The following is a 27,148-nucleotide window of genomic DNA, read 5'->3' on the forward strand; positions in this document are numbered from 1 at the left end:
AAAAGCCCAAATATTCTTTCTGGAAGTACTGAGAGCATGATTATAACACAATGCCCAATTCATGAAGTGAGGTTAGAAGACTTAATAAACAACAACAAAAATCCTGCTGGAAAGACCTACTATAGTGACAAGAATGCCCACAACACAAACTCAGAAAAACTTGAATGACTTCAAATATCTACAGGCAAAAGCCTTGAAGTAAAGATAGCTTTGACACAATTTTAACTAGAATTATTGGAAAAAAATAAAGACCTACCAAAAAATTCTGTGTCTAAATGAAATGAAATTGCTAGAGGAAAGAGTTGGAAAAGAAATGAAGAGTTTGAAAGAATGACTAGAAAGGAGAATTAAGAACAGTACAAGAGATAGGAAAACTTACACCAGTATTAACTACTAGAAAATTAGAATGGCTAAAAGAGAAATTAATGACTCCATGACACTATAAAAATAAGGAAACAACCCAAAATATTATAAAAATAGAAGAAAACATGAGATCTCATGTGAAAACTGAATGATTTGGAACCAAATCAAGGAGAAATAATTTAAGAATCACTGGGTTACCTGAAAGCTATAATTTAAAAAAAAGTAAGCCTGGATATTTGATTTCAAGAAATCATGAGGAAAGTGAAGGGGAAAAAAATAGTACAGACCAGTAAAATAAGAAAGCAAAGTAAAAATGGGGAAAATAATCTATTTATGTCCTGAAAGAGTACATAAAGCAAAAACTCCCAGATTATAGCAGAACACCAGAGTTTGCAAGTATATATATATATGTATGTATGTATGTATGTATGTATTTGTATATATGTGTGTGTGTGTATGTATGAATATACGTGTATATATACCATTCATTCAGAAAAAAAGAGTTCAAGTAAAGAAGGGTCATAGTAAGGTTTACGTAAAAATAATAACCACAATTAAAAAGGAATGGAGAACTCAAAATAGAATTTTCCAAAAGACAAAAGACATAGGTGTGTGGTCAAGAAATATTTGCTGAGCAGAACAGTACAAACCTAACAGATTAAAGTAAAATGAATCTTTAAAGAAATAGAATAATTTCAAGCATTCCTAATGAAGAGAACAGAACTGAGTAGAAACTTTATAATACAAAAAAAACCCAGGAGTCAAGAGAAGCAAAAGAGATAAATATCAGCAAGCAATTGAAAGGGATTAAGCAAGGATGAAGTATTTACATTCTTTCTGGGGAAGCGACATATGTCCTCTCAGAATCCTAATGTCATCAAGGATCATAAAGGGAGGTAAGTTAGACAGAGGGCCTAGGATTGATTTTATATTTGAATGTTCTTAGAAGAAAAAAGGAAAGGGGGAGGAATTGGAATACATCAGAAAATTAAGGAGGAGAAGGAAACTTATCATATCACATAATTCAGCTATGCAAGTAAAACACTATTTATTCAAGGAATAGAGGGTTGGAAGAGGCAGTGATACTGAAACCTTACTTTTGTATGAACAGATCAAAGGGGGGTAGAACACACAAACAAAATTCGGCACAGAAATATATTTAATTCAACAAGCCAAATGGCATCTAAATTATAAAAGGAACATTAAACGAGTTATAGTGACAAATGGACAATAAATCAATAAAGTGAGCAATGTCTTTATAGACCACATATACTTGGACAAATCTAAACAAAAAATAAAAAGGAAAAACATTAAGAAGTTAATTAGAATTTTAGCAATTAGATATACTAGGCATTTTGTGATGATTATTGTTATTTTTGCAATTATTTTAGTGACATTGTTGGAATTATGAGTACACATATCACATGTGTATATTTATATACATGTTTACATTCATATGTACACATATGTTTCTCACCTGTGCCTGTGCAAAATTGGAGCACTAATGCATTGTTGGTGGAGTTGTGAACTGATCCAACCATTCTGGAGAGCAATTTGGAACTATGCCCAAAGGGCTATAAAACTGTGCATAGCCTTTGATCCAGCAAAACCACTACTATGTCTGTATCCCAAAGACATCAGAAAAAAGGGAAAAGGACTCATATGTACAAAAATATTTATAGCAGCTTTTTTGTGGTGGCAAAGAATTGGAAACTGAGGGGGATCCCCATTAGTTGAGAAATGGCTTAACAAGTTGCAGTATATGAATGTAACGGAATACTATTGTGCTTAAGAAATGATGAGCAGGCAGATTTCAGGAAAACCTGGAAAGACTTACATGAACTGAAGCTGAGTGAAGTGAGCAGAACCAGAACATTATACACAGCAACATTGTGCGATGGTTATCTATAATAGAGTGAGTGCTTCTCAGCAATACAATGATCTAAGACAATTTGAAAAGACTCATTATGGAAAATGCTAACCACATCCAGAGAAAGAACTATGGAGTCTGCATACAGATCGAAATATACTATTTTTACTGTTTTTTCTTTCTCATGGTTTTTCCCCTTTTGTTCTGATTCTTCTTTTGCAACATGACAGATGGAAATATGTTTAACATGATTATACGTGTCTAACCTATATTGGATTGCTTGCTGTCTTGGGGAGAGTGGAGGGCAGAGAGGAAGGGAGAAAAATTTGGAACTCAATATTTTATAAAAATTAATATTGAAAACTATCTTTACATGTAATTGGAAAAAATAGTATTAAGGGAAAAAATGAAACTACAGCAAAAACAAAAATCATATGTTATGGCCAGGTTGACTGTATAGCAGAAATGCAGAATTTGTTTTATATTCAGAAAGCTATAAATATTATAAACCATAAGAACATCCAAACCATATAAAAATAAGTGGGATTTCAAAAAAAATATAACACCAATTCCTATAAAACAACCCTAAAAATATAAAAAGAGATTTTTCCTTGAGATGTTACATATTCTCTATCCAAAACCAAGAACTGGCATTTTATATGTATTTATATATATGTGTATATATATATACACATATATATATTAGGTATTAATTTTATATATATATGTATAATTAGGTATTAATTTTATATATATGTAATTAGGTATTGATTTTATATGTACATATAAAATTAGGTATTAATTTTGTGTGTGTGTGTGTGTATATATATATATATATATATATATATATATATATATATATATATATATAATTAGGTATTAATTGGAGACATTTCCAGTAACATAGAAGGAAATATTGCTTTCCATTATCAAAATAGTCTTAGACAGACTGGCTTTGGCAATAAGGTAAGAAAAAGAATGAACATAGGCAAAGATGAAACAAAATGAATACTTTTGGCAAATTTTATTATGAGGTACATAATATACCCTAGAGAGTCAACTATAATTTATTAATTGAAACTATAACTTTAACAGAGTGTAAGATCATAATAATCTGCAAATGCATCAGTATTTCTGCAACTTGCCAATAATATTCATCAGGAAAAGACAGAAATTGAAATTCATTTCATTTAAATAAAGACATATAATAATACTTAGGAGTCCACCTACCAAGACACAGATAAGTCTCCACTATTTTGCAAAATCCCCCTTGACACTCAGGCTACTTACTATTCACTATCCCTCTTTTCTTTCATTGTAACATTTCCACCAAAAGTACCTTATGTTTGCCTTCATTTTTTATTAGTCACTTCTTTCTCAACCCTTTGTGATCTGTATTCTTCAAAGCTACCTCCTCATAACTTGCAGATCTCACAGACTTTGATCAGATCTCCCCCTCTCTGACTTGATGCTCACCATTTACTTTTTATGCAACAACTAGTGTAGGGACTAATACATAGCAGAAGCACCACAGATATTATTTGAGCCAGTTGCATGCAATAGCATATTTGATGCATCTGTAGAGCACCTACAAGTGTCTCCAACACTTAGCACAGTGCTTGGCATATAGTAGTGGCTTAATAAATATTTATTGAATTGAATTGAAGAGTCTTGGTATCTTGCTTTCAAGTAAATCATGATGATATGAAAAGAAAGTACATGGAGAGACTGTAGAGAATACATAACTGTAACATTCTAGTTGGCTAGAGATGGGAAGTTGAGTCATTTAAGAGGCTTGTCAACTCCATCAACCTCCCTTTTTTCCTGCCCTTTTGGTTTCATTTGGCTTCAGCTCCTGGTGTCTGGTGAGAAACCACGCCAACATTTAAAAAGGTCTAAAGAGTTGGAACAGGAATCTGAGAGGCAGATTGAGTTGAGTTTCACAGCTAAAGCAGCATTAATACCCTTTTCCCTAAGGAGTATGAATTGACCTTTGAGATGCCAGTCCAGAAGTAGCTGAGACACAGTCTTATCTAGAGTAGTCTTGCTGCATCTAGATATGAACTTTGTAGAACCAGTGTTGGAAGGAGCTGAGAGAAATTTTGAGCCTATTGTCTTAAGAGACTAAAATGGTGTAGGTGGAGATTAAGCCCCTGATGTGTTATAGGAAAAAATGTTTGCATAAAGGGTATCCCAAATATTTTAATTGCTTAAACTGTACTAAGACTTCTGGGACACCCTATATTTGTTCTTGCTATGTCTTTGAAGTAATTATCTCTTTGTGCTTAAATGGAACAAAGGACTCTAGTCACAGCCCCTGACAATTAGTGGGAACAGAGATACTAGGGACTCAAGCTGATGGTACGTAAAAGAGAAGCACCCATATAACCCTCAGCATATCTTTCACCCTGAACATATGATCTAGCCATAATGACTCTGAGAAGGGAAGAGGACATACATAATGCATATGGAAAGATACATAAAAATAATGCTTTCTGGGACTCTATTACATATCTGTAATTCTATTATTAACAGTGATCTATAATTTAATCACAACAATAAGTTTTATATTCAAATATACATTTTAAAAACAATTTCATTCACTCTTCCTTTTAAAAAAGTTCACAGATAAAAGAAAATATTTAAATTTCTAATTTTGATGAATTTTGATCCCCCCATTTTGACATTTAATAAATCAGTACAGTTCTAATTATTAAAGTATATTTATGGAAAACTAGCATCTCATAAATACAAAATTCTCTCTTTAATTATATATGTACCAAAAAGAAGTAATAGAGTATTATTATTTTCCTCTAGCTTTTTTTCATCTTTTCAGTTCAGTTCATGCTATGAATCATTTTGGGAGGCTTTTCATTCCATAATTCTTAAATGTTTTCTGGATACTTGTTGTTGCTACTCTGATTTTTATAAAATGGTATCATTTTCCATCCTCATTTACAGGTGGGTGAAAATGCAATTCTATTTTTCTGATACTTCCTTATATGTCATAATCCAATGCATTAATTGCCCTGCCATTTTAAAACAGTACATTTAAAGACACCATCTCCCAGCCAGATTTCCTAGGTATGCTGTTGACAACAAAGAGGATTTTGAAAAAAATATGGAAGGTGTCATAATTAATCATCAAAATGTGATAAATAACTCACTCCCTGTCCTGTGAAGAGCATTTCTAGCAACGTCATGGTCTACTATAGACACTTTTAAGCTTGTAATCCATTTGCCAGCATTATGAGAAAAACTAATGATTATTTTCAGCACAAAGAAATTGCACCATAATGTGCCTGTAATGTCAAAGAGATTGAAGACACTCTAGAAATGGTCTGAGGAAAGAATGGAACTTAAGTGCTTTTTTGAGTTGGAATTCAAAACATAGATATTTAACTCAATTCACACAGAAAAAGAGGATGTTGTGAATTAAATCATTATGGAATTTTAGAACTATCAGGGATATTGGCAATTATCTAGTCCAAATAATTTATTTTACAAATTTGAAAACTGAGGTCCTGAGAAGGGAAGTGACACATTTAGGATCATACTAGGTCACTTTCGTATAGTGGATACAGTACACAGAGCCTGGAGTCAGGAAGACCTGAGTTCAAATCTGGCATTAGACAGATACTAGTTTTGTGACCCTTGAAAAGGCATTTAACCTTAATTGCCTCAGTTCCTCATCTGTAAAATGAGCTGAAGAAAGGAATGACAAACCTCACGAGTATCTTTGTCGAGAAAACTGGAAGTGGGGTCATCGAGAGTGAGACATGATTGAAATAACTTAACAACAAGATCACTCCCAGTCCAATCTTCTTTTCATGAAAGGAAAGTAGGAAAAAATAATATATATATATATATATATATATATATATATATACATATAGATATAGATATATGTATATGTATATATATGGTTACTTTAAAAATATAATAAAAAATTCAAATCACTGTCTACATAATGACCCTCTTTAAAAAACAAAAAAATCTTCATTAAACCTTAGCATGCCTGCCAACTATTATTCTGTATTTCTTTACTTCTTAGCTAAATTCCATGAAAAAAAATCTAACTGTACTGCCTCCATTTACTTTTCTCTCACTCTCTTCTAAACCCTCTATTTCTATCTTTGCGCATACAACAAACTGCTGTCTATTAGATGACAAATCTACTTCTCCCTTCTCACATAGACACTATGATAATCGAAGCTACATTTTACCTGGAATATTACAATAATCTGAGTGGTCTCTGCCAAAATGTATATGAATAACTTCAAAACAATTTGTATCCCTCCAGTAGACCTCTGTCCCTCCAGTAGCATGATGTCTGGCACATAACTGGTGCTTAAAAATGCTTATTGACTAACTGTAGAATGTAAGACTCTTGACTCTTTCTATTATTGTAGCACCAGTGCCTAGGGCATGATAGATGGTTAATTAATGTTTGTTATTGAATTAGTCAACATTTATTATTGCATACTATATTTAGCAGTTAATACCCACGTTGTCTTGAAAGTGTCTTGTTGCCCTTGAGGCTAATGGCATAAAACTTCTTGGGTTTATTGTTGATAAAAATGAATCAGCAGTAGCTGTCTTTTGTGGAAGAAAAACTTGGTAGAAATTTAGTTGTCCCAGAATAACCTGAAGTTCTGACAATGATTTGAGAGTAGGCCCATCATAGTAATTATATAGCCTTTACCTTGGACAGGTTAGATATCAGCAACAATTTTTTACTACCTTAACAGTGTGATGATCAAAGTACCAATTTCATATTTATCTGTATTTATTTAGAAATGTGATCAATTGAAATAATAAATGATTGGCAGAGGTCTTTTTAATAAGTTCAACCTATTATTCTCTATGGCCATACTACCATGAAAATGTAGTATCTAAACTGGATCCCAGAAAACTTCACCCCATGAAACCCTGGAAAACCATAGGAGCAACATATATTATGAATTGAGAAATCTTTCTCTTAGAATGTACCTTGATTAGTTATGACTACATTTAAATGATAGAAAAATTGAAGATCAGCTGCTCATTGGTTTAGTGGCAAGGTAAAAAATATGAAACTTCCCCTCCCCCAAAAAAAGTATGACAAGAGTTTCACCACAGTCACAGGATAAAGGTATTTCTTAAGTAACTTTGTTTATTACTTTCACAGCCTTCACAATGTCACTTTAACATTAGGATTTAACATTAGGATTAGGATTACTTTAATATTTAGGATTTAGAAGTCACAAAGACCTGCGTTCAAGTCCTATGTCTGTCACAAACAGGATTCTGGGCACGTCACTTTGTGTCTCAGACCACTATCTAAGACTGTAAGTTGCAGAGAGGGTGCTATACGGTAAAAGTTTTCTTATCCATGAGTTTCTTTTACCATTGAAATTATAGGTCCAGCCCCTACCCCTATAATTGACATAGCCTCCCAAGTACATATAATTGGTTAGATATCACCTTGTTTGATTAGCTTTGGAGAGGCCTGACAAAAAAGATTAGTGCAACTAGAATTTAGGGAGCTTGGGGTTGTCATTTCCTAAGAAACCAAGAAGTTTGGATATGTCATTTTTTATATCACCATTCACTTACATATGTGATAAGCAGAAGAAACTCAGGTCCCCTTTTCCTTAATCACCCTAGTCTCCTGAAAGACTGGATTCTTAGGAAATGTCTAGGATATTATGGACCAGCCTTCATTCATAGATGAAAAGTACAATCAAGTGTTAATGTATGGATAGGCCCCTAGTTTGGGTGGCAGGTACTGAAAGAACAAATGAAAATGTAAGGGAGGTAGCAAAGTCCCCTGTATTCTTTATTTCCAGAAGTGATGGAGTGTGGTGAGTTAGGGAGGTCAGCAAATATTGACTTTACATAGATATATTTCTTTGAGTGACTATATGGGATCTGAAATCCCCTGCTGTTTTTTTGGCTACAGAGAGCAAAGCAGTTCTTAAATTTGCACAGTGAAATAACAATAATCATTCCCTGTGTCTAATTTATTCTTCAGCTTTTAGGTCGTAGGCTGTAATGCAAGAGAGACAAGATGCATAATCTCTTCATATATTTAAGTTTCAAATTAATTAGGCAACAGTTGTATTAAATTGGATGCCAATTTCCCCTTGTATTCTTTAAGTTCCACCAAAAAGAACCCTGATAAATATATTGATAATTTTCTAAATTCTTTGAGGAGTAGCATGACATAGTAGATGAAGTGATAGATTAGATTCTCTGTCTCTCTGTCCTGTCTCTTAGGCATGCTAGCTCTGTGACCTTAGATCCTCAAGAAAATTTCTAAGACTGACAGTTATGAAAATTATCAATATGCTTAGTGAAAATAATTTCTGCACTAGAAGTTCTATACACTCATGTCACCAAATATCTGAACTACTATTCTTCCTCCTCAAAATAAATTAGACAATGATTACCAGTGGTACAAGTCTTAACCACTTCCCCTTTGTATGATGAAAGGACATTTCTCTGTTCACAGTGTCACATCAAACACTGAAAACATATTCCCCATTACTATCAAATGGATGATGAGAGTATAAATACATGATATTCCTAACCATTTGGGCCATAGGTCTCATGAGAAAATACTGTGGCGAGTATTATTACCACTGGTGCTGACTTCCAATTCAAGTTGAAGACATTTCTGGATACAACTGAAAATATTGTACTATACAGAAGCCTTTCTAGATGTCCTCTTTAATATACCAAAATCCTGTGTTTAATGCTTGTATGATAATGAAGATCACTTAAGGTCATATAATGAGATATTCTATGACAATTCGTGGGTTTCCTACTGATGGAATTTGAATGCTATACTGTATTCAGAGGGGGCTCTTCTTGTAGAATTTACATTGAGTATCACTGACTCTATGATCAGAGAATTATTATAGCCCTCTACAATCTAATCAGGGGTTGTTATGCATGATTTGTTCCACAAATGTTGTGGAGTCTGCCTGTCCTATGTTTTGCTGAACTGTAGGCACACCCCCTCCCCAAAAAAATGTTTAACTGGACTTTCTTGATAGTGTTGAAATTTCAACCTTCCTTCTTTAATCTTTGTGACATGTAGTGATATGATCTCATTGCCAAGGATATCAGCCATGCTTTTAGAACTGTCTGTAGGTATGTACTTTTTAACTGCTAGGCATTCAGGAAAGCCTTTAACATATTTTTACAAACACTGAACAGGCTGACAAATATATTCAACTTCCTTTCCTTTATCTGATCAACAATTTATAGCCATACTTTGCTTCTTTTGTCTTTCTTCAGTAGCCTTTAATTCTTTCCTCACCATTTAGTTTTCATCATCCCAAAATTTGTCTAAGCAGAAGACTTCTTTTATTTGTTCATATCTATAAGTATAAATATGTGGAATATTTGGAACAAAGTTTCATTGAACTAGAGTTGAATGAGAGAAGTCAATCAGGATATATTGCCTTTTGGAATTTGAAAAGCTGTTTGGATGACCCTGTACTTCTCCCTGAAACAAAAATTCACTATGTTTCATGTCAATATCCTACCAGTGTTGTTGCAGGACTGTGAATCACTAAATAATACAATATTTCAAGACATTAAAGAGATTATTGTTCTGGCAACAATGGAGAGGTGGAGGAAAGGAGGAAATAAACATATATTAATAGCTGACTATTTGCCTGGCTAAGCAATATGCTGTGCACTCTACAGATATCACAATCAATCAATGAGAGGTGCAAGGTAGGTGTGAGTAGACTGAAACATACATCAAATAGAGAACTTTGAAGAACTGGAGTAAAGCGTGTCATCAGAAAAATGTATTAGTGAAAAAGAAAATGAGTTGATCATGTGGGGACAGTGAGGGATATCAAGAGGAAGTCCAAGTATTCCATTGATATGAGAAAACAAAAAAGGACCCCCAGCAAATTGGATAGACCTTGTGATAAACTTATTGGATAACAGACAAGAGTCTAAAAACGTGGTGTAAGGCAAGTGTCACAATATGGATGGTAACCATGAATATGCCTGTATAGTTCTGTATGGCAGAATATAAGAGACTCTCCACATAGAAGGCAGAAGAAGTAAAACATTTATTCAGGCACCAGAGGATCAAATCCCAAAAGCAGTAACTCCAATTCAACATAGCAGCAATTATATCCCCAAACCAGCAAGTCTACTTCATTATAACAGCAAAGAATTTAAAACTCAATATCACTACAGGGAGCCAAGCCATCCATAACCTTCCCCTCTGCTGGGGCCTTCCCATAAACACTCACTCACATATCCTAGCTGTCTGCTTGCCTTCCTTCTCTTCTCCTGAAGTTCTGAGAGAGAGCATATGCTACCCTCACAGTACATATACACTTTTTAGAGCCTAAGGGCTTCACAACCTCGTGATCTAATTAGCAAAAGAATGTGGGCCTTTCTATAAGGAAGCCTCCTCTAATCAAGCTTCCCTTAACTAGCTCCACCTGAGACCTATTAATGGGATTAATGGGCAGGGAAAGATCTTTAATCACATTAACAGCACACATGGACAGGAATGGGTATGTTGCAATCTTCATCATAAGAGGATATGGACAAATTTAAGGCATCACAGATCCATTAGAGTACATTCTCCTTCAGTTAAACAGAAGATTTTATCCATGCCACTATAGTAAAAGTAAAAAACTAGGGTTTTCTTCTGACTTGTTTTCTAGGCTTTGCAATACAATTTTCCCAGGAAACTCATTGAAAGGAAGACCAATGTGAACTCTTCCCTTTAGCTATTTATTTAAAGAATTTGTACTAATAGAGAAAGATATGATATCTCATTAATTCATGTTTTACACAGGGCAAGTTTGCATCTGGACCAATTTATAGATTCATTGTAGCCTGCCTCTTCTTTTCTCTCTGAATTATGAAAAGTAGAATCCTTTTTTGAAAACCAAAGACTAAGAGCTTAAGGGCTCTCTTTCCATGCCTTTGTGCCGGCACACTCAGAAAATAACCAGTCCCTTTAATGAACAGTTTGGTAAGTTCTCATTTATGAAGAATTTTACCCTGTTCCCTCTATAATGCAGTTTCAATTCCTTAATTATTTCATGGTATCAACGATGTTAATCCTTAAAGTATAAGTAAGTCCTTTACCACTGAGGAGATGCATTTATAAGTAAAACCATATTCCACAGGAACCATGTTAATGTTCTTTCATTGACAAAGCACTCCATTTCTTCCAGGGAGGCAGCTTTTGATTCAATGTAAATATTTCCTAATATTTTAAATTGTTCTCAAATAGATTTCTAAGAATGATAATGCCCCCTGACACTATAGGTGTGCAAACAGAGGCTGGATGGTCATGGCTGCTTAATAGGATGTAGTAGGAGGAATCGATATGGCAAGGAGAAGTTAGACTAGATGATACCTAAAGCCCTCATCAATGCTCAGCTTTTATGCTTTATATTATTCTGTGTTTATATTTATCTAAAACATTTTTTCCTGTCTAAAGTCAACTTTTCTATATTAGATGGCACAAAACTCCAGGGCATCGACTGAGTTCTTTGTACAAGTACTTAAGATTCAAAGTTCTGTCTTGAGTACATCAACTACAGGCATTCCCCTTGCCAAATCTACACTGCAGTTGACGAACTCCCTTATCTAAGTGAGATGTCAGACTCTTAAACTTCAAGAACAGAATGACAATGCAGCCTCTCTCCCACCTGAGATCTAAAGCATATGGCTCTAGCTTTAACCAACAATTTAGAGTAACTGCACTCAAGGCACTTGCGAGAAAATTCAATCATGAATTGACTACAATCCAAAAGCTGCCAAATACCCACTTAAGACATCTGATACTTGAGAGAAACAGTCTAATGGCTATATTAACTATCCATTCTTTTAGATTCTCCAAGCTCTCTCCATGTACTCAGTTAGATTATCAGAAAGCAAAGTGCCTGGAAAATATTATCTCAGCTACTCACAGAAATGCCTTCACCGAATTATGACTTAATGTTAACCACTCAACTTGTAGATGGGGTAGGTAGAAGCGTCCATTTGAAGGGTGTTTCTATTTCCTCCAGAAAAAAAAAAAACCTCTTTGTTATTTTACCCAATTCACACCTTAAAAGGCATCACATGATAAAATCTTCTTGAGTTTAATTCTAGGAAAATATTTGTCTCTGCAGACTTTTGACAATAGAATCTGTTACTCAATAAGTATGTTTAAAAGTTTTTAAATGCCAGAAAATTTATAGCCAAATTCACTAGCATGTCTCAGGTATTTAGGAAATTCTCTGTTCCCTAAAAGCTACCCCTTCAAGAAGGCAGCTTATGGTTTTCAACTATATATTTATGGGAATCAGAGTGATTAAGAACTCCAGGGGTACTAATTGAAGTCTTTCCCACCCTTCTCACAGGATATAATCCTCTATGTATTCACCTGTAATTCTCCTTGGGGGAATCTAACCAATACCTGGGAGTTCTTTCTCTGATCATTAAATGTTTTATATCTATCAAGATAATACTCATCTATTGTGTTATCATCATTCTCATATTACCAGCATATCTCCTTTTTTGTTTATTGTTCTATTACTCCATCTATTTGCCATTTTTCTATCTATCCTCTTTATCTAGATATAAATATGCATATGCCAGGAATGATGTCTTCTATGACACTTGAATGCATAATACTAATTATTAAAAAGTCACACATCTTGTTTAGTAGCATGCTTCGGCTCTTATTCCCATTCACCAATCTCCCTCCCACTGTCTTTTGTGTCATCTGCAATTTTTATTTTTCAACAACCATGGTGTTCTAATGTTTCCCCTTGCTACTTACTCCATTGGGACTGAAGGGTTGCAAATGATGTAGAGTGATGAGGGCACAATCTCTGGGAACCCCCTTGAATCTGGAATACAGTCTCTGGGAGCCCCCTTGAACTCTCCTTGAATCTTCCAACTAGATCTGGCCTTCCCCTAAGGCCATAAGCCTTACATTGTCATTAGGCCCAAATCTCTACCTAGCCTTGCCCTTTGTGGTTCAGCTACTCTTCATACTTCATACTATCAATATCCATGCCTTCAGCTACCCTTAATCCCATTCTCTTGGTTCCTGGAGTCTGACCTCATCTCAAGCCCTCCTCTAGTCACCCCAGACCACCCCTCAATTCCTCCTACAATCTTTGTGTATATAACCTCCATCTTGCCTCCATGGAGGTGCTCAGATTCAATCTAACTCAGTAGATTGAATCTGGCCCACTTGTGAAAACAGGCCTCACAAAGAATGGGATTTCTTAAGACAACCCATTATGGTGAATTCCTAATAAACTTTGTCTTTTTCTTTGGCTGAGAAGGCTGGAGTTGAATTCTTTCGGCAGGATCCAGCGTGTAGGTATTTTGGGGTCTTAAGCACCCCTAGAAACCTATGGTTCCCTACTATCTTCATTTTGCTTAGACCTCTTCATAATACCTGTATTTATTTATTGGTCTACATAAATACAACAAGCAACTAAAAGGAATGAAGTTATAGCAAAGAATGTAACTAAAGTCGTCCTTTTTCTGATATGTATGTATTGATAGATAATTCAATGGCTTGTCAATGTAACTGAATAAATTATAACATGCATCCTCTCTTAGCTAGTGTGGCATGAAAAACAGACAGAAAGAAAGCAGAGAGAAAAATCCCTATTTTTCCCTTCTCTTCTGATAGATTAGAATTGTGAGTTTTTGTGAAAACATTGTAAATGACTAAGACTTTGTAGAAACAAATTTGCTTTAGACAAGTTTCTAGGGCAGATACTAATTAGTTCCATTATAACACTATATCCTATTCTTCACCAAATTATGCATTTATTGCCTTCATTTATCCCAACCTTCATATAATATTGTTAAATATCTCCTTAAAGACATTACATTTACTACAACATATCCTCCCTTTTAAAATTATAGTTTCTGCTCAATACCAAAAAGTCTCAATTTGATCTCAATATAATTTTCACCTTAGTGAGGGACATCACTGATTCTAAGGAATTTTCTGTATTTCTAAAAATCAGTTCAGCACAATGGTTCAGTTTACTATGCACTTAGGTGAACACCCAAAAATAATTTGCATTTCTATGTTGAGCTAAATTTATATTAACAAGTTTGTTTTTTAAATTAAATGCCTACCAAGTACCAGGCCCCCTGCTAGGTGACAGAGATGCAAATACAAAAAAAGGAAAGAGTTCACTTACTCAAACAGTTAACCTGCCTTGGATGAAAAACATTCTCTAAATAGATAAATAAATATGAAATATAGGCCAAAAACGTATAATGTATGGGCATGGGGGTGGTATTAGAACAGGGGGCATCATGGAAGTTATTCCTAACTCCTAGGATGTTTGATATATGAATAACCTAACCTATTGACATATTTCATAATTTATTTTTTTAGAACCAATGTGGATACATATGGAATAAGAATGAGGAAAATTGTCAGAAGTTTATTTCCAGGTGCTTTTCATGATTGTCTCACTATCATCAGTCACCACCTGCTGCCAACTATCAGAAGATAATATTTTAAAGGAGACAAAACTCAAAATAGTGTTTGTAAATTTCATTTTACAAATAAAATGAAGCATAGAGGAGACCGAGATGTGTGTGAGGCACAGGACTGTTATCACCTTGCTGTACACCTGCCCAGTGAGACCTCAGAGAAAACCACCTGTTACCTCCTCCACTTGAAATTCCCCGGGAGAAAAGCCAGATAAAGAAGGAGGACAAAGAATGATGTAAATGAGCTTGGAGGGTATTTTGTTTGTTTTCCTTTTGTTTTTCCTGGAGGGATTCTCAAAGACATCTGTTGCCTGAGGTTACAGTCTGTACTAGGTGCAATTAGGACTTTGGCAAAGGTCTGCTAATCACTGATTGTTTCAAACCTGCTAGACTAGAAAATAAGGTGAGAAAGTATCTGAGAAGAGACCTTTGGCAGCCTTTAAAATCAGAGGCATCTGAGTCCCCCGCCTGCAATGAATAGCCTTGGCAAAATAGTAGTGTGGTTTATTGCTATATGAGTGAGTCTCTAGGAAATACTCCAGGTAAAGGAAGCATGGAGAGTAAAGGAAGAATCCTGTGGACCAGGGATATTTGGCCATATTTCTGCTTCTGCCACAGGTAAGTAACTGTGAGCTCCTTGACAACAGGGATCACTTTTTTCTTTTTTTTTTCTTTTCTTTGTATCCCCAGTGCTTAGCTCAGTGCCTATCACATAGTAGGTAAGTAATAAATGCTTGTTGACTGATTGACTTAGAAGAGTAGGTCAAAGAGCTAGGAGAAAATGCCTCCCTTCTCTCTAATTCATCCAGGATGTTAAGTACCCCCAGAGTGAATGGAAATAAGAGGAAAACAAAGAATAAAAACTCTAAAAAGAGAAAGAAGAATAAAAAGTGGAGGTGTAGGAGCCAACAAGAGATAGAGAAAAATGCGATATAGAAGGGAAGGAAGAGGATCTCTAGGTAGCTGTAACCCTGAAATGGTGCAACATTGAAGAGATGATAGATCTGAAATTTACCAGGGCTCAGACACAGACTTATTGCTATTCAAACCCCTACCTCTACTTCTTATCATCAGGCTCTTTTCTTCTTGTTTTCCTCTCAATAGTAGACTTGGCCACAAACTTTTCTAAGAAAAAAAATGTGGCTAATGGTGAGGAGCTCTTTCTCTCCAGTTCAATCCCTCAAATGCCTTTAACATTTTTTAAGGGAATAGCCAGTTGTACATAGCAGTTTTGTAGTTTCATGTGCAATATTCTTTTTTATTGTAGTTTCTTATGGAAATGCTTATTTTATTCTGTAAATTAAAAATAAAATTAAAAATTACCATAAAAACATTATTTTCCTTTATTCTTTTGCACCAATATGAAGAAGAGTTCATTTTTTCCCTTGTCTGGACCTACTAACTCACAGGGTTCTTGTAAGGATCAAAACGAGATTTTGAAAGTGCTTGGCACAGTGCCTGACATATAGTACATGCTTAACAAATTCTTTTTCTCCTACCTCTCCCTTCATCTTAGATAAAGTATGTTCTTTGTGTGAAAAAAAAAACTGCTGGATTTTTAATAGTTGTTCCTCCAATCTGTTTTTTTTGGGGGGGCGGGGGTGGGATAGAAGTGAGAGGGACATACAAGGAGAGAATTTATGCATTCCACAGAGAATGCTACAAGTAAGTGTGTATTTTGTTCTATAAAACTTTTATATAGGTTATGTCTTTCTCCTTTACACGAGTACTTTGTAACATTTATTTTGGAAACACTCATCTGATCACGATCTCTCTCCTTCACAATCCATCTAAGAGTATGGCACTAAATCCTTCCTATTCTAAACCCTCATATCTTTTCTCTTAGTTTTAGTGGATAGAGCACTAAACTCGGGGTCAGAAAGAACAGAGATCAAATCTTACTTCAGATATGTACCAGCTGTGAACCTGGTCAGTTCTTTGAAGGTCACTTCTAGCTCTAAATCTATGATCTGATCGTTTTAAATGTTCCCTTCCTTTCTAGGATACCCTAGGATCTAATCTACTTTGTTGCTTGCATGATCCTTTTTGCTCTCTTTGGTCCTTATATCAGTTCCAGTTCCTAGAGTATGTAAACTTTGTTCTCACAAGTAACTGGTTCAATTGTTTGTGTTAATAAAGAGCACCTCCTCTCTCCCTTTATCCAACCTCCTTTTTTTTTTTTTTTAAAGAGACATCCCACTGACAAACTTGATCTCTGTAATAATAATTCATGAAGGAAGTGTTAGAAACATACTTACATTGTCTAGGAATAAACAATACTCATTGGGAACCCAGGAATGTTTTTTTTTTTAAATTTATTTTAAATTTATTTATTTATTTAACATATTTGGTTTTCAGCATTGATTTTCACAATAGTTTGAATTACAAATTTTCTCCCCATTTCTACCCTCCCCCCCACTCCAAGATGGCTTATATTCTGGTTGCCCTTTTCCCCAGTCAGCCCTCCCCTCTATCATCCCCCTCCCCTCTCATCCCCTTTTCCCTTCCTTTCTTGTAGGGCAAGATAAATTTCTACGCCCCATTGCCTGTGTATCTTATTTTTTAGTTGCATGCAAAAACTTTTTTTGTTTTTGAACATCTCATTTTAAAACTTTGAGTTCCAAATTCTCTCCCCTCTTCCCTTCCCACCCACCCTCCCTAAGAAGTCGAGCAATTCAACCTAGGCCACACATGTATCATTATGTATAACCCTTCCATAATACTCATGTTGTGAAAGACTAACTACATTTTGCTCCTTCCCAACCAATCCCCCTTTATTGAATTTTCTCCCTTGACCCTGTCCCCTTTCCAAAGTGTTTGTTTTGATTACCTCCACCTCCATCTGCCCTCCCCTCCATCATCCCCCCCTTTTATTTTTTTTTTATCTTCCTCCCTCTTCTTTCCTGTGGGGTAAGATACCCAATTGAGTATGTATGGTATTCCCCCTCAGGCCAAATCTGATGAGAGCAAGGTTCACTCATTCCCCCCTCACCTGCCCTCTCCCCTCCTCCCACAGAACTGCTTCCTCTTGCCACCTTTATGCGGGATAATCCACCCCATTCTATCTTTCCCTATCTCCCTCTCTCAGTATGATGCTCTCTCATCCCTTAATTTCATTTTATTTCTTTTAGATATCTTCCCTTCATCTTCAACTCACCCTGTGTCTGCTCTCTCTCTTTTACATATATATATATATATATATATATATATATATATATATACATATATAAACACACACATATATATATACACATACACACACATACATACGTATACACATAGATATATACATACATACACATTCACTTGTATATATATATACATAAACATATACATACATATATATGCATATTCCCTTCAACTACCCTAATACTGAGGTCTCATGAATCATACACATCATCTTTCCATGTAGGAATGTAAACATAACAGTTCAACTTTAGTAAATCCCTTGCAATTTCTGTTTCTTGATTACCTTTTCATGCTTCTCTTGATTCTTGTGTTTGAAAGTCAAATTTTCTATTTAGTTCTGGTCTTTTCACTGAGAAAGCTTGAAGGTCCTCTATTTTATTGAAAATCCATATTTTGCCTTGGAACATGACACTTAGTTTTGCTGGGTAGGTGATTCTAGGTTTTAATCCTAGCTCCATTGACCTCCGGAATATCGCATTCCAAGCCCTTCGATCTCTTAATGTAGAACCTGCCAGATCTTGGGTTATTCTGATTGGGTTTCCACAATACTCAAATTGTTTCTTTCTGGCTGCTTGCAGTATTTTCTCCTTGATCTGGGAGCTCTGGAATTTGGCGACAATATTCCTAGAAGATTTCTTTTTGGGATCTATTTGAGGAGGCGATCGATGGATTCTTTCAATTTCTATTTTGCCCTGTGGCTCTAGAATATCAGGGCAGTTCTCCTTGATAATTTCTTGAAAGATGGTATCTAGGCTCTTTTTTTGATCATGGCTTTCAGGTAGTCCAATAATTTTTAAATTATCTCTCCTGGATCTATTTTCCAGGTCAGTGGTTTTTCCAAGGAGATATTTCACATTGTCTTCCATTTTTTCATTCCTTTGGTTCTGTTTTATAATATCCTGGTTTATGATAAAGTCACTAGCTTCCACTTTCTCCAATCTAATTTTTAAAGTAGTATTTTCTTCAGTGGTCTTTTGGACCTCCTTTTCCATTTGGCTAATTCTGCCTTTCAAGGCATTCTTCTCCTCATTGGCTTTTTGGAGCTCTTTTGCCATTTGAGTTAGTCTGTTTTTTAAGGTGTTGTTTTCTTCAGTGTATTTTTCAGTATTTTTTGGGGTCTCCTTTAGCAAGTCATTGACTTGTTTTTCATGGTTTTCTTGCATCCTTCTCATTTCTCTTCCCAACTTTTCCTCTACTTCTCTAACTTGCTTTTCCAAATCCTTTTTGAGTTCTTCTATGGCCTGGGGCCAGTTCATGTTTTTCTTGGAGGCTTTGGTTGTAGGCTCTATGACTTTGTTGTCTTCTTTAGGCTGTATGTTTTGGTCTTCTTTGTCACCAAAGAAAGAATCCAAAGTCTGAGACTGAATCTGGGTGCGTTTTCGCTGCCTGGCCATATTCTCAACCAACTAACTTGACCCTTGAGTTTTTCAGTGGGGTATTACTGCTTGTAGACTAACGAGTTCTATGTTCCACTTTTGGGGGGGGAGGTGCCAGCTCTGTCAGACCCGCACTCCTCCTTCCCCAAGAACCCCCAGTCCAGACTGGGCTTAGATCTTCAGCAGGCTGTTGCACTCCTGCTCTGATCCGCCACTTAATTCCTCCCACCAGGTGGGCCTGGAGCCGGAAGTAACAACAGCTGTAGCTGCCCCACCTCCGCTGCCCCCGGGGCTGGAAGCCGAACCGTGAACTCCTTCCACTCCCGCAGCTTTTCCCACTAACCTTCTCCGCAGTCCTTGCTGTTTGTGGGTCGAGGGGTCTGGCAACCGCCGCAGCTCACATATTCAGGGCGCTAGGGCCCCCTCCGCCCGGCCTCTGGTCTGGATGGTCCACGCCGCTCAGGCTGGGCTCCGCTCCACTCCGTTCCCAGCTCCCAGCTCCGAGCTCCGTGTGGGATAGCCCTCACCCAGAGACCATCCAGGCTGTCCTGGACTGGAGCCCTGCTTCCCTCTGCTGTTCTGTGGGTTCTGCCGTTCTAGAATTGGTTCAGAGCCATTTTTTATAGGTTTTTGGAGGGACTCGGGTACAGAGCTCACTCTAGTCCCTGCTTACCAGCTGCCATCTTGGCTCCGCCCCCCCCCAGGAATGTTTTAATTATATTTTACATTTATTCGATCTGAACAAATGGGTTACGTCCTCTGAACAGTACAGGAGAGTACAAAGACTCATGTGGATGCTAGTCCTTTCATTGACCCCCTCCCCACTTTGAATCTCCTGCCAGGCTCTTCATTGGCCAGATGCAACCCCCTGACTGCCTCCTCAAATGGCTAGTTTAAGCATGTGTACAAGCCTCTAACCTTTGACCTAACCAGAGGCCTGGTCTCTTCTAGATCAGAGCTCTGATTAGAACTAGTTCTAATCAGTCACCTGACTTACACTCTTTTTTGAGGGGGAAAGGCAGGGCAATTGGGGTTAAGTGACTTGCCCAAGGTCACACAGCTAGTAAGTGTGTCAAGTGTCTGAGGACTAATTTGAACTCGGGCCCTCCTGACTCCAAGGCCGGTGCTCTACTCACCGGGCCACCGAGTTGCCCCACCTGACTTACATTCTGCTAAAGTTGGGGGGCGGGGAGGGGGAGAGGTATACTTTCAACTCTGTGGAAATGAAACTGCTCCCCCCATTTCTTACAGAAGAAATGGGGTATAGTGGAGAATATTATGTAACTTCTGTTCTGGAGGCCCAATCCTATTCCTATCCTTTCTCCCTCAAAACAAAACTAAACAAAAACTAAACCAAATCTTTAAACCTCTCCTTTGCGTGTATCACATTTTCTCTTGTGTCATTTATTTTTATGTTCTCCCTGAGCTTTTGTGATACACACACACACACACACACTTGCACGCACACACACTTGCACAAACTCTTATATGCATATATATGTATATGTTTCCCCAACATGTCATTCAGTTACACGTAATAGATATTCATTTCAATGACTGTGAAGTCATTAGTTTTAATATTACCTCCATTTTACAGATGAAGAAACTGAGGTTAAGCAAGGTTAAGGGATTCATCCAAGTTTACATGGCAAAATACTTATCAGAGCCAAGCCTTGAGCCCCACTCTGCTGACTTTAAATTCAACATTCTTTCCACCTACCATAAGTGAAATTGGATTATTAAATGCTGTTTCTGGAAACCTGCTAATGTCCTTCACAGAATATCATGGCAAATACAGTATTGGCTTACTTTATTTAGCAGTGTTTAAAGTTTTTCTGGGTATGAGCAAGGCTGAATGAAAATAAGACTTAAATTTTCAAAAGAAAAAGAATGCCTCTGATGCTATTTCCAAAACCACATTATAGGTACATATTAATTATTGTTTTTAGTGAAAGCATGAACAAACTTAGGCTCAGCTTCGTTCTCCTCCTCTCTCCCTCCTTCCTTCTCTCCCTCTCTCTCTCTCTCTCTCTCTCTCTCTCTCTCTCTGTCTCTCTCTCTCTGTCTCTCCCTCCCTCACTCTCTGTTTCTCCCTCTCCCTCTCCCCCCCCTCACTCTCCACTCTACCTCCCCCTCCCTCCCTCTGTGTGTGTTTGTTTGTTTGTGTTTTTCCTTTGCCAACGCAGCACTAAGGCCATTAGCATGAACTCATATGGTGGAGTCACATTAAGGCTGTCGTCTGTGCTAAACAGGAACCATAAAGTTTACAAATGAAATTTGGAGAAAAGACATTGGAATAAATTTACAGAAGAGAGCAGGGGATGGAATCAATCCAAGTTAAATGCATTCTTAATCTGCCTTATATTTTACATACTATTTTGAGCAATGGTTTTACGTAAATGGGTCTAATGAGACAAAATGAACTCAGGACTCAGGATATAGCTATTCTCAGGACAATATTAAGTAGGAAGTAATTGTCTTTTGTTAATCAGTGATAATATGTTCTTCTTGAATATCCTATGGTAAATATTTTAATATTTTTTCTTGTTCTTATGGAATAAAATGTAGTACGTGGGTATTATGCTAATCTGACAAGACGATTTAATGGGAAAAGAGATTGAGGATACTAAATTTCAAAATGAGAGGAACTATATCATTGGTATGAACCCTTTTAAAGATATGGGACAAAGTTACTGGGCTTTGCCAGGTTTCTCTTAGGTTGTATTTCTGAGAATTATGATCCACTAACCATGCATGAAGGGTTTGCCCTGCTATTTATTCCCTAATATGACCTTCCCCTCTCATATCAAAATGGCTTTGTTCTCACATATTTGTGTGCTTATAACTCTTGCCCTGCATCCTTGAATTTTTAAGAACATGTTTTTGATCCCCTGACACATTCAGGATCTTTGTAGAACTAATGGCATAGATATAGATAGTGGGATATAGATATGTAGATAGATACAGATATATAGATAGATCTTGGTAGAAGTAATGGTATATGTGTATTCGTGTGTATATGTATGTGTATGCATGCATGTATATAGGATAAACACATATACATGTATATGTACTGTGTGTATGAGTGTATTTGTATTGTGCATATATGTTATGTGTGACCAGTTCTACTAATTCATGTTCTTAGGGATGATGATTGAAAAACAGTTTCCTTTTTCACCTCTGGTACCTATTATGTGATTGAGACACTGTGGATGCCCTCCTGTCGCTTAATGATAGCAACAGGAGAGGAAACACCAAATCAAACACTATGTGTTTAATCATTACCCTGGGCCTCCAGACTTCAATAATTATTTTGGGACACCTACTTTTGCCATAGCATTTTAAATATCACATTCTACTTGTAACAGGAGTGGGGGAAGGTTATGGTCCACATATGTAAATAATAACTTATTTAAATGTCTAGAGGTGGCGGATAGAGTGCCAAATTTTGGAAGGAATGAGTAAAACAATTTGGCTGAACAGAATGCATAGAAGGGGATAATTTGAAATAAAGCTGGGATATTTAATAAGCATCCCACTGTGGATGATCTTAAATGAATGGATATGCAATTTATCCTGAAGGAAACAGGGAGCCACGTAAGGTTTGTTTGTTTTTGTTTGCTTGCTTTAAAGTGGGGTATGGTCAAGCCTAGGCTTTAAGAATATTTAGGGAGCTATGTGGAAGATATGACATAAATGGAAAATCCACCTAGAGAAAAAAGATTAGGAGGCTTTCTAGGTAAGAAGTGATGAAAGCCTGAATTAGAATGATGGCTGTGTGAGCAGATATAAGGAGATGAATATGGGGAAGCCTGCGGAGATAGAATTTTAAAGATATAACAACTAAGTGCATATAAGAAGTAAGTCAGGAAAAAATATCTGAAGCTGAAGCAATTGTGCTCTTTTTTTAATAGAAAGGAAGGAAGGAATGATTTACAGTGGAAGATGCTTAGTTTGGTTTTAACTGTATTGAGTTTAAGATACTGACAGGACATTTGGTGAAACTTTACCAAAGGCTGTTGAAAGTGAAGGACTGGCATTTAATTAAGAGATTAGACCTGCAAATATAGATTTGAGATAAATGTAAGTGGAGATAATTTAACCCATGGTAATTGATAATATGTACAAATTTGAGAGTGTATCAAGAGATGAGCAAAGGGCCCAGGACCTAGCTTTTACTGTTCTTAGGGCATCGAAAGCAGATAATGATTCAGCAAAGGAGACAAAAAGAAACGATCAGACAAGAAAAGGGAAATTCGGTAGAGAGTAGAGGAGGGAAGGAAAGAAGAAAGGAAGAACAGAGTTAAGCCCTTGCAATGTGCCAAATAAGCATCTAGGTAAGGCAGTAGATAGAACGCTGAGCTGAGTCATGAAAACCTGGGTTCAAATCCCAACCTCAGACACTATCTGTGTCTGGGAATTCACTGTGTCTGCCTCAGTTTCCTCAGCTATAAAACGGACATTATAATAACACCTATATCCCAGGGTTATTGTGAGGATCAAATTAAAGCGCTTAGAATAGTAGGGCAGCTTAGTGGTACAGTGGAGAGAGCCCTGGGCCTGAAGGCAGGAAGACTCCTCTTCCTGAGTTCAAATCTGGTCTCAGACAATTACTAGCTGTGTGACCCTGGGAAAATCACTTAATACTGTTTCCCTCAGTTTCTTATCTGAATGGCAAACCATTCTAGTATATTTGCCAAGAAAACCCCAAATGGGGTTACAAGGAGTCAGAGATTCAATAACAAAACTTAGCAAAGTTACTGGCACGTAGTAGGCACTATATAAATGATAGGTGGGATGATGATGATGATGATGATGATGATGCACTGTTGTAAGTGCTTTACAGGTATTACCTCATTTCATCCTCCCAACAACCCTGGGAGGTAAGTGCTATGTTTCTCTCCATTTTACAGTGAGGAAACTGAGGTAGACAAAGGTTAAGTAACTTGCCTGGAATCACATAGCCAGTAAAATCTGGTCTGAGGCCAGATTTGAACTTAGGTAGCTCTTTGTGATTCTAGGTCCAGGGATATGGCTGCTAAGCAGATTCAAAGGGTACAGAGAAGTCAAAGGAAACTATGACTAAAGAGAAAAGTCACAGAATTTAGCTGTTAAGTGATCATTGGTGATTTATATTTGGGAAGCTTCAGTAGAATGGTCAGCATGAACACCGGACTGAGAGGCTTAAGAAGTGAATGAATATATTTTAGAATAGTCTTGGCGTAGGGTGTTATTTGGTAAGAACTATAAAGGTTTGGCTAAGAAGACATTAGAAATAAAGGATGGGGTTGTCTTTGCAAATTTAACAAATAAACTCCTTCTTATTGATATTTTGTCTCTTGAGTGGTAAGCATTTGTTTTGTAACTGGTATTTCATAACTATATAAAACTGATGCAGGAGGAAAGGCAGTGGTGAGAAGGAATCATTCACACTCATTATTATCAGTATCATATTCTGAAGTCAGTAACTGGAAAATGTCCTTTGACGAGCAAGCCCAACACCATGGAACATGTTTCATTGGTGGTTATTTATTTTTTTTTCTAGTAAGTCATGAAGTGGTTCAACAATGATCATCCTTTGTGGAAGAAAAATGTAGAAATGGAACATTCTTTACTTAGAAGCTCTTGTTTTGTTTTTGGAGTAAGAATGTTGTGTCCTAAATTTGTTCTTGACCTAGCATGTCATCTGGCACATAGTGGGTGCTTAAAAAAGTATTTGACTGAAGAATTGCATATTCAGGTGTGACAGAATGAATTCCAGTGACATTACTATTGTACTGTAAGAGAATAAAAGGTTAAAATTCTGTTTCTATATCATAAATACATCATGTTAGTTGGATGGCAGAAATACGTGACTTGGATTCACAGATTAACAGTACTTCATCTGACCTAGCCCGTAACATTTGTCATGTATTTCAAGAAATTTCAGATTCACAGATAGATTTAGTTACAGAGCTAGTATTATCATAGATCTCCTGACTCCAGTCAATTGTTTTGTGTGTTTTTACCACAAAGTATTTTTGCCAGTATCTTTTCCTCTATTAAATCCTTGCCTGACATCATCAGAATTTGGTGACATACTTAGAATGTTAGAAAGCAAAATGCCTGTGAAGAAATTTAATATATATATATATGTATATACATACATATATATGTATATACATACATATATATGTATATACATACATATATATGTATATACATACATATATATATAATGTACAGGCATTAAATAAATTTTCAACTGAATCTTTTTTCTGTTAAAATATTCTTCAATAAAGAAGGATTACTTTCAGGAAAGTAATATTGATAAGTTTGAGCAAAAAAAAATAATGTTTTTCAGAGACCTTTTTCTCAGTAAGAAGATCAAAGAATTCAATTGGTTATGAGCACTATTTGCATGCCTTAGCAGCACTGAAATTCAGTTTTCCCAAAGCTCATCCTAACATTCAACTTTGATACAGGTACAAATGGTATATAGCCTAGGATCTCAAACCTAAGATTGAGAGGAATGAGGGATTATGCCAGTGTAGGCATACAACTACAAGCTAGAAATGATTCGGATATAGATTAATGTTAAACTTATTAAAATTATATCAGAAAGTGCCTAAATCACAAAGTACATTATTAGCATTAATATTTTTCTTCATCATTCCTTATATGCAGATTGCAGTACATCTCTGCCTTCTCATTCTTTACAAAATTTTCCGTATTCTCTCGTAAATTGTCCATAAATAATTTACTCATTGAGTTATTCCATCAATGTGTCAGAATGTATACCTTGGAAAGGCACTTCACATAGACAATGAGCTGCTCTAAGAACCAAATAGGAGGGAATATGATGGATTGCATATAGCAAACTGCAATGCTTTAAAACGATCTCAGGCTGCTCCCTGGAAGACGCACAAACATATTTTATTGCCAGTTTTCTCCCAGAGATGCTGTATATTGCTGTGAAGTATAGAATGCCACTGTGTCCAAAGAATTATAATTGCAGGTGACCCAAAGAGCAAATTAAGACTTGTGGAGAATATAAGTAGGTAGCAGCATGCTTGTATCATTATAGAATTTTACATTTTGTTAAGTGGTCCTTTTAGGGGATTTAATCATGAAAATCCACTTGAGACAATTACAGAGTATCGTAAGCAATATTCCTGAAATAGTAGCTTTAAGATATGATACATTTCTCTAGACTATTCAAAATGGTCTTATTGGGTTGTTAATTCTTTTGCATGCGTGCGTGCGTGCGTGTGTGTGTGTGTGTGTGTGTAGCCAACACAATATTTGCAGCATCGTCGGTGACTATGAATATGCTGGCATAGTTCTGAATTCGAAGACTCTCCACGTGGACGACAGAACAAAAACATTTATTCAAACACCAGCCAGCTACATCCCAACACTAGAAAACTGAATTCATCACAGCAACAAAGAAATCCGCACATAATAATGATGTAGGGGGTACTACCATCCCAATGCCTCCCACGCTCGGGCCTTCCCACAAACAAAAACTCACAGCCACCTGCCTGCTTCCTCTCTCTTCCTCTGCTCTAACTGCTCTGACCAACTTCATCCATTCTATTCTACCCTTCCCGCTCCACCCCTACAGCAAGCTCTTCCCACCATAGGCTTCATGGGACTTAGGCTTCCATGTGACTTAAGCAGGTCACATGGGCCTATTAATGGATGGGAAGATCTTCAAATTTATATTACCATTGCAATATGTATTTTAATATGTGTGTTTGTGTATGAAATTTAAATCTCTGAGTAATAGTAGATGAAGCTTACTCTTTTGTATTATAATCAGTGAATCTATTGGCCCTTTATGCCATATCTTGAAAAAAAAAAGGGA

Source organism: Trichosurus vulpecula, chromosome 4 (genome assembly GCF_011100635.1).
Source record: "Trichosurus vulpecula isolate mTriVul1 chromosome 4, mTriVul1.pri, whole genome shotgun sequence".
Taxonomy (NCBI): Eukaryota; Metazoa; Chordata; class Mammalia; order Diprotodontia; family Phalangeridae; genus Trichosurus; species Trichosurus vulpecula.